Here is a 10443-nt window from a genome sequence, read left to right as displayed (position 1 = left end):
ACAGACTCTGCAGATCAATGTCTACTCTCACAGTGTCAGAACCTATAAGCCGACTGAGTAACACTGTAAGCACATTCCCAAATTTCAGTGCGTCCTCCAAGTGAGTCACTGGGCCCTCCTTAGAGACCGGCCTTCTTCATGACTCCTTCCAGCATGGGGCCTCCCCTGGGTCTCCTCCTTGGCACAGTTTCTCCAGACCAGGCAGGACAGCTTCACAACCACTTCAGCACATGTTAGACCCCAAAACAGGCTAATGGACCGAACAGCAGAGCTCCATCCAGCAGCCCCTCCCTACACCCCATCCCAGGGGAAGAGAGCAAGCACATGGCCTGTCCCAAATATTTATTTCCTCCCCCAGCATGCACCAGTGACATAAACCTTCTACTGGATTGGCTGACAGAAAATATAAATATTCTTAATGTAAGACATTAAACCCAAAGAAAATATTTATTATATTGCAGATTATCGAGTCTTAGATTTGATGTTAGGTTTCCTTTTTTAGGATTTCTTATATGTTCATCTGGTGATGTGGCCAGTAAATCTGTTCTATAAAAGCTTCAACTCTAAAGCAGAATGTATCAGTTACTGGGAAGGGGCAGACCATTTACCACTGACAGGGGTGCTTACAATGATCAGCTTTTATTTATTCTTGTAAAACCTTTATCCCAAAGGAAAAAAACTGTTTGCTATAACTGATTATAAAGTGTGAGATGGAGTTTGGCTTCAATTCATTATTGCTTTTAAATCTGATAATACATCTAACACCCCCCCCCCCCCCTCCGACCAATAACGCTGCTGTCTTCAGAGTGGGGGCGCTCTAATACAGAAGGTGTGACCAGGTGAAAAAGAAAAGTAATGCAGCCACCACATCCAATGATTGGTAAGCTGCAATGTGTGACATTTTTGGTTTTGGGTTTATTATCATTTTAGTTTGGTTGGTGAAATGTCATACTATGTCCAGTGATAGCGGTGACATCTACTGGCCACAGTGAGAAATCACAACTCAGCTTAGCTTAGGGAAAAACCAGGCGAAAAACTGAACAATCAGTCTGAGCTAAGTACAGCCCAGCCAAAAACTAACATATCATAGTAGCCCCTATTTAAGACAAGCTGTAACTTCAGATCCCCATCTCCTTTTTTCTGACTGCTCAGACAAACTGTCTAAATTCTGGACTATGGACAGATGTAAAGAGAGGAAAGCAGATAAAGGGGTACAACTTATGTAGGAGGATTTGTTTCATCTCTGTGTATCACCTGAGGCCAGTCACTTCATTGGGTATATGGAGGGTTTACACCCACTCAAAATGTGCACATGAGAGAAGTTGCAGAGGTCCCACACCGCTGCCTCCCATCTCCTGAGACTGCACTCAGTGACTTGGGTGTGAGACTATACAGACATATCCCTCCACCCAGCACAGCCAGCAAATAACAGAGCAAGTAACCCTGGGAGAATTGTTCTGTCATATTTTGCTAGACCCCGGCATGGGGCAGAAGACCCAAAAAACATACCCCAGGTGCCTAGGTCTAGTAACATCTATGGTCAAAATGAACATTTTGCTGCCAGCTGAATCCCAGAATCTCCATAAATCCAGTCTAGATACATAAATTGTGTCTGCAGCACAGAGAAGGAAGATTATCCGAGAGAAATACAGGAATACAGGACGGGGAACACAGCTCAGGAAAGTGACCAGGGTATTACAGGCTGATATCACCCAGTCCCCGTCCTACTCTGGACCAATCAGTGAGCAGTATGGGTGGAGGAATGAATTTAGTGTTAATGACCCACCTGTGCTGATCTCTGTAGGAGTGTCCTCCTCTATAAATGTCCCCGTTATTCCATCCTCCTCCATAGACTGCTGATCATCCCTCACATACCTCTCTTCTTCTTCTGCTTTAACCTCAAATTCTATATCGATTGGATCTCCACTCTAAACCAAGAAAATCAAAGAATATCATCTGTAAAATATAAGCTTTATTATTGTGACATCACATAAAAATCCACACATTGTCTCCATGAGTCTGTGTTTTATAATCTCTGTCTCATCAACCTTGTAACATTGAGGGATGGTGTGACCTTCCTGTGTGGAATCCCGGGAATACAGAGGACGGGGACATCTCTCTGGTGGGTTCCTGGTATTAGGTGGCTCCATCATATCCTTGTGTCCTTCTGAAAACTCCTCCATCACTCCATACTCCTCATCCTCCTCTTTATACTCTTCTTTAACATCAATATTATCATCCCCGAGGTTTCCACTCTGAATATATAATAAAACATTCATTGTAACAAATATACTGTATATAAATCAGAACTACCAATAATTGTCACTCATCTACCTGATGATGGTGAGGGATGGTGTGACCTTCCTGTGTGGAATCCCGGGAATACAGAGGACGGGGACATCTCTCTGGTGGGTTCCCATTACTGGATCCATCTGTAGGAAACACACACACTGACTGAATACATTGTTTCTATGTGTTTATCAGATGATGGGGGATCTAGGTGGAGCCTCCGTACTGCTCTCTCCTTTACAATAAAGTCTCCTCTTACCCGGTGATGTGAGGGGCGGCTGATTCTCCATCATGACGTCCTTGTAGAGATCCTTGTGTCCTTCTAAATACTCCCACTCCTCCATGGAGAAATAGACAGTGACATCCTGACACCTTATAGGAACCTGACACACACAATGATACAGTCACCATCCAGACACATCCCTTGTCTGTTACTGGATAATGTCCCAGAATTCCCAGCACCGCTCACCTCTCCTCGATGATCTCTCTGGTGACTTCTAGAATCTTCTTTGTATTTCTCTATTCTATCCGGGAGGGAGGTGGAGGCAATGTGATGGTCATATGATCTCCAGACTTCACAGGAGGAAAACTCTAGATCTGAACACAAATAGTAAAATCAGATTAAATTCCCAGAATCCTCCTCACCTCACCATTCAGGTTTCCACTTGATTAAAGCCCCACCTCAGACTGAGGTATAATTTACCCCCACAGGACCCCCACACTACGCAGGGTAAAAGTTTGTTGCAGACATTCTGACATCATTACATACAACGCAGGTCCAACAGTCCCACTTTGCTAATGAGGATGCCAAGGATCCGCCCACATCCTAAGAGCATGAGAAACAAAAGCCAGATGGAGGGACATTGGGAGAGGAGCTGTGAAGTCAGTGTGATGTCATAGGACATATAGACTCTGGATGGAGGGACATTTGTAGGGGGAGATTTGAGGGGCAAACCAAATCATAGTTCCCGGGTGCCTTCCACTAAACTGAAGAGTGAACTTTGACCTTTACCATACAAAGATCTGTCAGGAATGTGTGAAAGTAATCTCTCATGTGAGCAGGTGACGTGCGGAGGAACGGAGTGTAAATAGCAGACAATTATCTCCAGAGCTCCTAATGGTGGGGATGGATTTTGCTGCATGCTGGTGCTGAGTTTACACCCCCCAGGGTCACTGCAGGTGTGGAGAAAAGCTGTGTAAGAGGATATGGAGGAGAGATGAGGAGGAGATCCAGGAATCAGGATAAAGGTCAGGACAAGCAACAGATGAGCGCATCCAAGAGATGAAGCCGGGGTCACTACACAGAAAATCAATCCAAGGAAACAACAGGCAGGACGAGGAATAGCAAGAAGGAGCTCAGAGACAAATGAGAATATTGTTCAGCCAATGGGAGATTATCTCAGCATGACTTACATAATGAAGGCGATGAGGGGGAGGGGAGGTGACCATAGATACATGGAAATTCAGCTGGTTTAGCAGGGATCGGTCACATTTCCATCCACGTGTGGTCACTGCCGGATAAAAATCACTCGATCAGCGGCTGCAGCCAATAGCTTCATCACTGATCTGTGTATTCTGAGAGCGGAGGAGCGCCCCCCATTGTCAGAATACGATAGTGCAGTAGGGAGGATTCCCCCTCCAATGTGTGGATGAGGGAATCGCTTCAATTTTTTCACTTATCCCGCTGGCTGAACGATAAAACTGAACCATGTATGGCCAGCTTTGAAAGCAAGATATATTATTCATCAACTGATCCCCCTGAAGGGGTTAATTTGTGTATTACCTCCTCTGCCGCCAATTACTGAATTGTCTTCTCTCTCCGTCCTACCAAATGGAACGTCCTTCCTGAATCTGACATCACTTCCTGTCTGTATTCCATAGAGACTTCCTGTCTGTATTACATAGAGACTTCCTGTCTCGGTAGAAGAAAGATCACCACCTTGTAGAGCTCAGAGGAACTGCAGCCCTGAGAACCGTCTGGTAGTGTGAACACGGCCATGTGCGGTGTGTGTATGTACTGTATATCCTTCCCTTTTCTCTCCTCCCTGAGTTTGTATGAAGAGGCGGAGCTCCTGCTGGAACAGCGGTCGGAGGAGGAAGCCGATTCTAGGAGGGAGACTGACAGAAAGCGCAGCAGACTTGCAGGAGTGAGCGAGGAGGATCCAGTTCCTTTGCCATCGGATGTGAGGAGAGTGTGAAGGATGTTTGTGACTCTGGTAGATGAAAAGCTGGGAGTCATATTGCTCTGGTGAGTGGGGAAGCACTACTAAGGGGGCGCCCTCACCATCACGTGTGTAAGAGGTGGAAGAAGGCGTGGCTACACAACAGCTGGCACAGTTTGGAGCACGGAGAACTTTCACACCTTATCAACTTTTCATTCATTTGTGGACTTTTTTGGAGCAACAGAACTTCGTTGAAGTAGATGCAAAGTGGAAGCAGTGGACTTGCAGAGAACACTATATTGAGCACAAAATATTGTATGATTACATGAATTTGCACAGGTTATTACTTAATAGAAAATATTATAATATAATGAAGTAGGTGTAAAGTGGAAGCAGTGGATCTGCAGGGAACAGCATCTTGAGCACAAAGCCCTTTATGTTGTATATGAATTTTCACATGGATCAGCATACGTAATTTATTGATAAACACCATAAGATGAATGAAGTAGGTGTAAATCTAGACCTAGGGAACACAAGGGAGGTGGAGTGGGAATCCTCCTATCCTCACAGAGCACCTTCCAGGTTCTCCACTCTCCTCCCTCTCATCATTTGAAGCTCACTGTATACGTCTATTTTCTCCAATCTCCTCTAGAATTGTTGCGATCTATCCGCCCGCTGGACCGGTATTAACTTTCCTTGATGACTTCTCTGCCTGGCTGCCCTACTTTCTCTCTTCTGAAATCCCCACAATCATTCTCAGCGACTTCAACATCCCTGTTACTACGAACACTTCTGCTACTTCCAAACTTCTCAGTCTAACCTCCTCATTTGGCCTGAAGAAATGGATACACAATGGATAGAGGCTTCTACTCACTCTGGTGGCAACACCCTCAGCCTTGTATTCTCCCACCGATGCCCTCCATGCATCCTCTCCAACAATCCTCTCCCTCCCTCTAAACACCACTAGGGATGGGCGAGCGGTTTGGGCCGAGGATAACTTCACCGATCACCCGAATTTTCTGTGCGCTCGGTGTTTTCATTTTTTTTACTATATGCATCCCGCCGAGCGCACAGTCAATAGGTGGTTAGGAAGCGAGACCGGGAAGCCGGCCGCTGCGTTCTTAACAACTAATGAGTTATGAGCTGTCAGTGGGCTTCCCTGCTGACAGCAGAATGTAAAAAAACAAAAATTGCCTGAATTTTAAGGGGAAATCCATGCCAAAATTTAAAAAAACAAATGGCATGAGGTCCCCCCAAAATCTATACCTCACCCTTATGCAGCCTGGCAGGCCAGGAAAGGGGGGGGGGATGAGTGAACGCCCCCTGAATCATACTAGGCCACATGCCCTCAACATGGGGGGTTCTTTGGGGCAGGTTGGGCTCGCCCCTTCCCCCCAAAGCACCTTGTCCTATGTTGATAGGGACAAGGGCCTCTTCCCCCACAACCTTGGCCTGTGGTTGTGCGGGTCTGCAGGCAGGGGACTTATCAGGATCATGAAGCCCCCTTTAACATGGGGGCCCCCAGACCCCGCCCCCCTATGTGAATGAGTTTGGGGTACATTGTAAGAATAAATGAGGCTATGAGCATGTTTTTCACAATTCCTTTTATAAAAAATAAAAAACATTGTCCCCCGATGTAGATTAATCGTCATTCACAACGCCCACTGCACCTCTTGACCCCCCCTCCAAAAAAAAACACTCCCCCCTCAAGGAGTGACAGTCTGACAGATCTTAAAAAGGTAAGGAGCAGGGCCACCTGGTGACATCATCTGGTGGCCCACCCCCTTGTGATGTGACTGACTGGTGCATGCTGGATCGATGACATCATAAAGGGCAGGGCCACCAGGTGGCTTCACCAGGTGGCTCTGCCCATTACCTATTTAAAAACTGTCACTCAGCAGAGCAGGCATTCCACAGTCAGCCTTTCTCGTGGGCGAATTGTTTTTTTCTTTTTTTGGGTCGACGGTGCAGCGGTCGTTGTGATTCACGATGGATCCACATCAGGGGACATTGTTTTTTTTATTTTATTTTTTTAATAAAGGAACTGTCAAAAACTGCCTCATGTCTTTATTTTTGACAATTTTTTGGTAAATGAGGGCCAGGATCTGAGGGCCCCCTTTTTCAAGGGTGCTTCCAGATTCTGATAAGCCCCCTGCAGACCTCCCCCTGCCCCAAAGCACCCCCCCATGTTGAGGGCATGTGGCCTGGTATGGTTTGGGGGGCACTCGCTTGCCCTCACCCCTGTCCTGGCCTGCTAGGCTGTGTGCTTGGGTAAGGGTCTGGTATGGATTTTGGGGGGAAGATACTCCAGTTTTAAAAAAAAAAAATTGGAGTGGGGTTTCCCCTCAAAATCTAAACCAGACCCTTATCCAAGCATGCAGCCTTTTTTTGGCCTGGTGTGGATGGGGCCTGGTATAGACGGTGGGGACCCAACGCCGGTTTTTTTCCCCCATTTTTTTTTTGCCAACAATTATTTTTTTACATTCAGCTTTCCGCGGGGAAGCCTGCTGACAGCTGATGACTCATTTGTTGTAAAGGATGCCGTGGCCGGTTTCCCAGCCTCGCTTCTTAAAAACCTATTGACTGTGCACTCGGCAGGATGTAAATAGTAAAATAAATAGAAGAAACGCAGAGCACACAGAAAATTCGGGTGTTTGGCGAACACCTGAAGGGGCCATTTCAGGCTGAAGTTATGCTCGGTCCAAACTGCTCGCCCATCCCTAGTGGTGTTTAGAGAGCGGGAGAGGATTGTTGGAGAGGTTGCATGGAGAGAAATAGGTGAGAGAATACAAGGCTGAGGGTTTTGCCTCCAGAGTGAGTAGAAGCCTCTATCCATTGTGTATCCATTGCTTCAGGCCAAATGAGGAGGTTAGAATAAAACATTTAGAAGTAACAGAAGTGTTTGTATTAACTGGGATGTTGAAGTCACCGAGAATGATTTTGGGGATTTCAAAGGGCCAGGTATTGACCGAGGGGGGACCCCCACACTGTTATTATTTTTATTTTTTTATTTCCATTGCCGACAATAGCTGGGGAAATCAATTTAAATGTCATAATTTTTTTTTCTTTATAAATGTCAGTTTTGCTGCAGCAGGTTCTATACACAGTACAGATACACCACTTTACAGGCAGACTAAGGCTGGATACACACTATACAACTTTTGTTGTTAGATTTCCTTTAGATTTACCTTCAACTATGTAGTGTAAAGGCCTGCCTGACTGCATGCAAATTGAAACTGTTTAGGTTTGACCCCATATTATATGGTTTTGGTAAATCTAAAGGAAAAAATTGAAAGAAAATTGTATAGTGCATATCCAGTTTTGGGGACCCCCCAGGCACTATATTTTAAGTAATTTTTCTTTTTAAGCATTAATTAAAATCATTGCTCCTATAAAAACAATATTTTGTAATGAAAAAAAAATTTCATTGATAGTATCAAACATGAAAAAATAATAATAATTTAAAAAAAACACACACAGAAATTTCGGCCAAACGGACGATGTTCAAGCCGAACTTATGTCCGTCCCAAACCATTTGCCCATCCCTACTCCCTGTTATCTCTCACCTCGACTACTGCAACTCTCTCCTCATTGGCTTACCTTTACATAGGCTATGCCTCCTTCAGCCCATCATGAATGCTCCTGCCAGACTCCTCCACCTTACAAACCGCTCAGCATCTGCTACCCGTCTCTGCCAATCCTTCTATTGGCTGCCACTCAACCAACAAATTAAAAATACTAACGGTAACTTACAAAGCCATCCACAACTCAGCCCCCAGCTACACCACTAACCTGGTCTCAATATTCCAACCAGGTCATCCTCTTCGATCTTCCCAATATCTTCTGCTTTCTAGTTCCCTTGTCACCTCCTCCCACTTCCAGGACTTCTCCCAAGCCTCTCCTGTCCTACTGAACTCCATACCCCAATCTGTCTGACTATCTCTTACTCTATCCACCTTTAGGTGTTCACTGAAAACTCATCTACCTATTCTGCCCCCACCTAACAACTGTACTTTTATTTTCTCCATCAGCCCATCCCCCACAGTTATTACCTTCTGGATCACTTGACCCCCCCCCCCCCTCCTAGATTGTAAGCTCTAATGAGCAGGACCCTCCGATTCCTCCTGTATTGAATTTTATTGTAATTGTACTATTTGCCCTAACATTGTAGAGCCTGCGCAAACTGTTGGCGCTTTATAAATCCTGTATAATAATAATAATATATGACTGCCTAGTCCAGCCTCTCTCAGCCAGGGTTCCTCCAAAGGTTCCTAGGGGCTCCTTGTCACTTCCTTGGGCTGTATATGGAAGTGTCACCTACCAGCCCTTTCTGGATAATTAAGTCTGTCATCATTGCACCGACACACACAATTTTTTTTATTCAATATATTTTTTATTCTAACTTTAAGTTTAACAAGAGTGCAAAAAAAAAAAGAACAAAATGGTAAAGGAAGAAATCCAATTGGTCAGGAAAATCACTTGTCTGGAATGTGGAGGCGGAGTCGGTAATAATCTGTGTACAATACAATACACAACGTGTTACATTATTATAACAAAGTATTGTAGAAAAGATCAAATCATAGAAAATGGGGGAAAGGAGAAAATAAACCCGGATATGAAGGTGACATTTGTGTACGAGGAACACCTTAACAATTACCACCATTTTATTCTCCAGGGCCTCTGCTTTCAGAAAATATATGTGTGGGGGTTTTATCTAATCTTCAGGCCCAAAATCTGCATTTTACCATGGGTGCAAGGTGCAAAAATAATGCAAACACAGCTCTGGTATTTATGTCCTTCAATGTGCACTATACTCATAAATCCATGGGTGTCATCTCAGGGATTTGTATGACCCCCCCCCCCCCCGAACATAGGAAACTAAGGGGGATCTATGCAAAGAATATGTTGGATGAGTGTGACAAGCATGTGTCCAGCCGTGACGAATTCTGGCTGTATTCTAATAAACACAGTGATTTCCTATAATCGTCAGCTCCAACTAGTGGCCATAATGAGGTATTAGTTCCAAAATACCTCAATCAGGAAAAATAGTTCAATACCGCATTATGGCCACTAGATGGACCCAATGATCATAGGAAATCACTGAATGAAATCAAATTAGAACAACATTTGTCATAGATGAATGAATGCTTGTCATATTTGTTCGGGGTGGTTTTTTAGAGATATAAAAGCTAAGATGCATATGTTGCCATCATCCCTGTAATAATTCAAAAAAGGAGTTTGGTTCCTCAAGCCAAAAAGAAAGAAAGTGGGATTTTATAGGCAAAATAATTATTATCCATTTTATTAAGAAAATTACATATAAAAGTAAAAAACAAAGAAAAAATCATCAAAACAACAACATTGGTTATATAGATAATGCATATTACACTATTAACAGTTTTGAGCCATTTTACTTATTAGATGGTGATTGATCAAAACTGTTAATAGTGTAATATGCATTATCTATATAACCAATGTTGTTGTTTTGATGATTTTTTCTTTGTTTTTTACTTTTATATGTAATTTTCTTAATAAAATGGATAATAATTATTTTGCCTATAAAATCCCACTTTCTTTCTTTTTGGCTTGAGGAACCAAACTCCTTTTTTGAATTGTCATATTTGTTCATCTATTTTATAAAAACTAAACATGTAAGTGAAGTGATAACTATTAAGCCAATCACTTCATCAAACCACACATAATATCTCCCTTCAAAGGGAAAACAGAAAATGAAACAGTATAAATATTTTGCAACCAATAACCTCCACCCAGACAAGATATGTAGAAATATAAAGACAAGCGGTGTTACCTCTCGTGCCGCACTCCGCCAAGCCACCCAAACCCACACAGGAGCAAAGGAAAGAAGTTCTCACCTAGTTTATCTCCGAGTTCTCCTTCCCTCCTGTTGGGGGATGGGAGAAGGATGGACTGAAGACAGAGAGACACGCTTCTGGGTCACCACTGGTAAGTAGAGCCTTGAAATGAAGGACAT

This window comes from Pelophylax lessonae, assembly GCF_965119305.1.
Source record: "Pelophylax lessonae genome assembly, contig: HAP1_SCAFFOLD_309, whole genome shotgun sequence".
In the NCBI taxonomy this organism is placed as follows: Eukaryota; Metazoa; Chordata; class Amphibia; order Anura; family Ranidae; genus Pelophylax; species Pelophylax lessonae.
The sequence above is the reverse complement of the archived record's forward strand: the minus strand, read 5'-3'. Positions refer to the sequence as shown.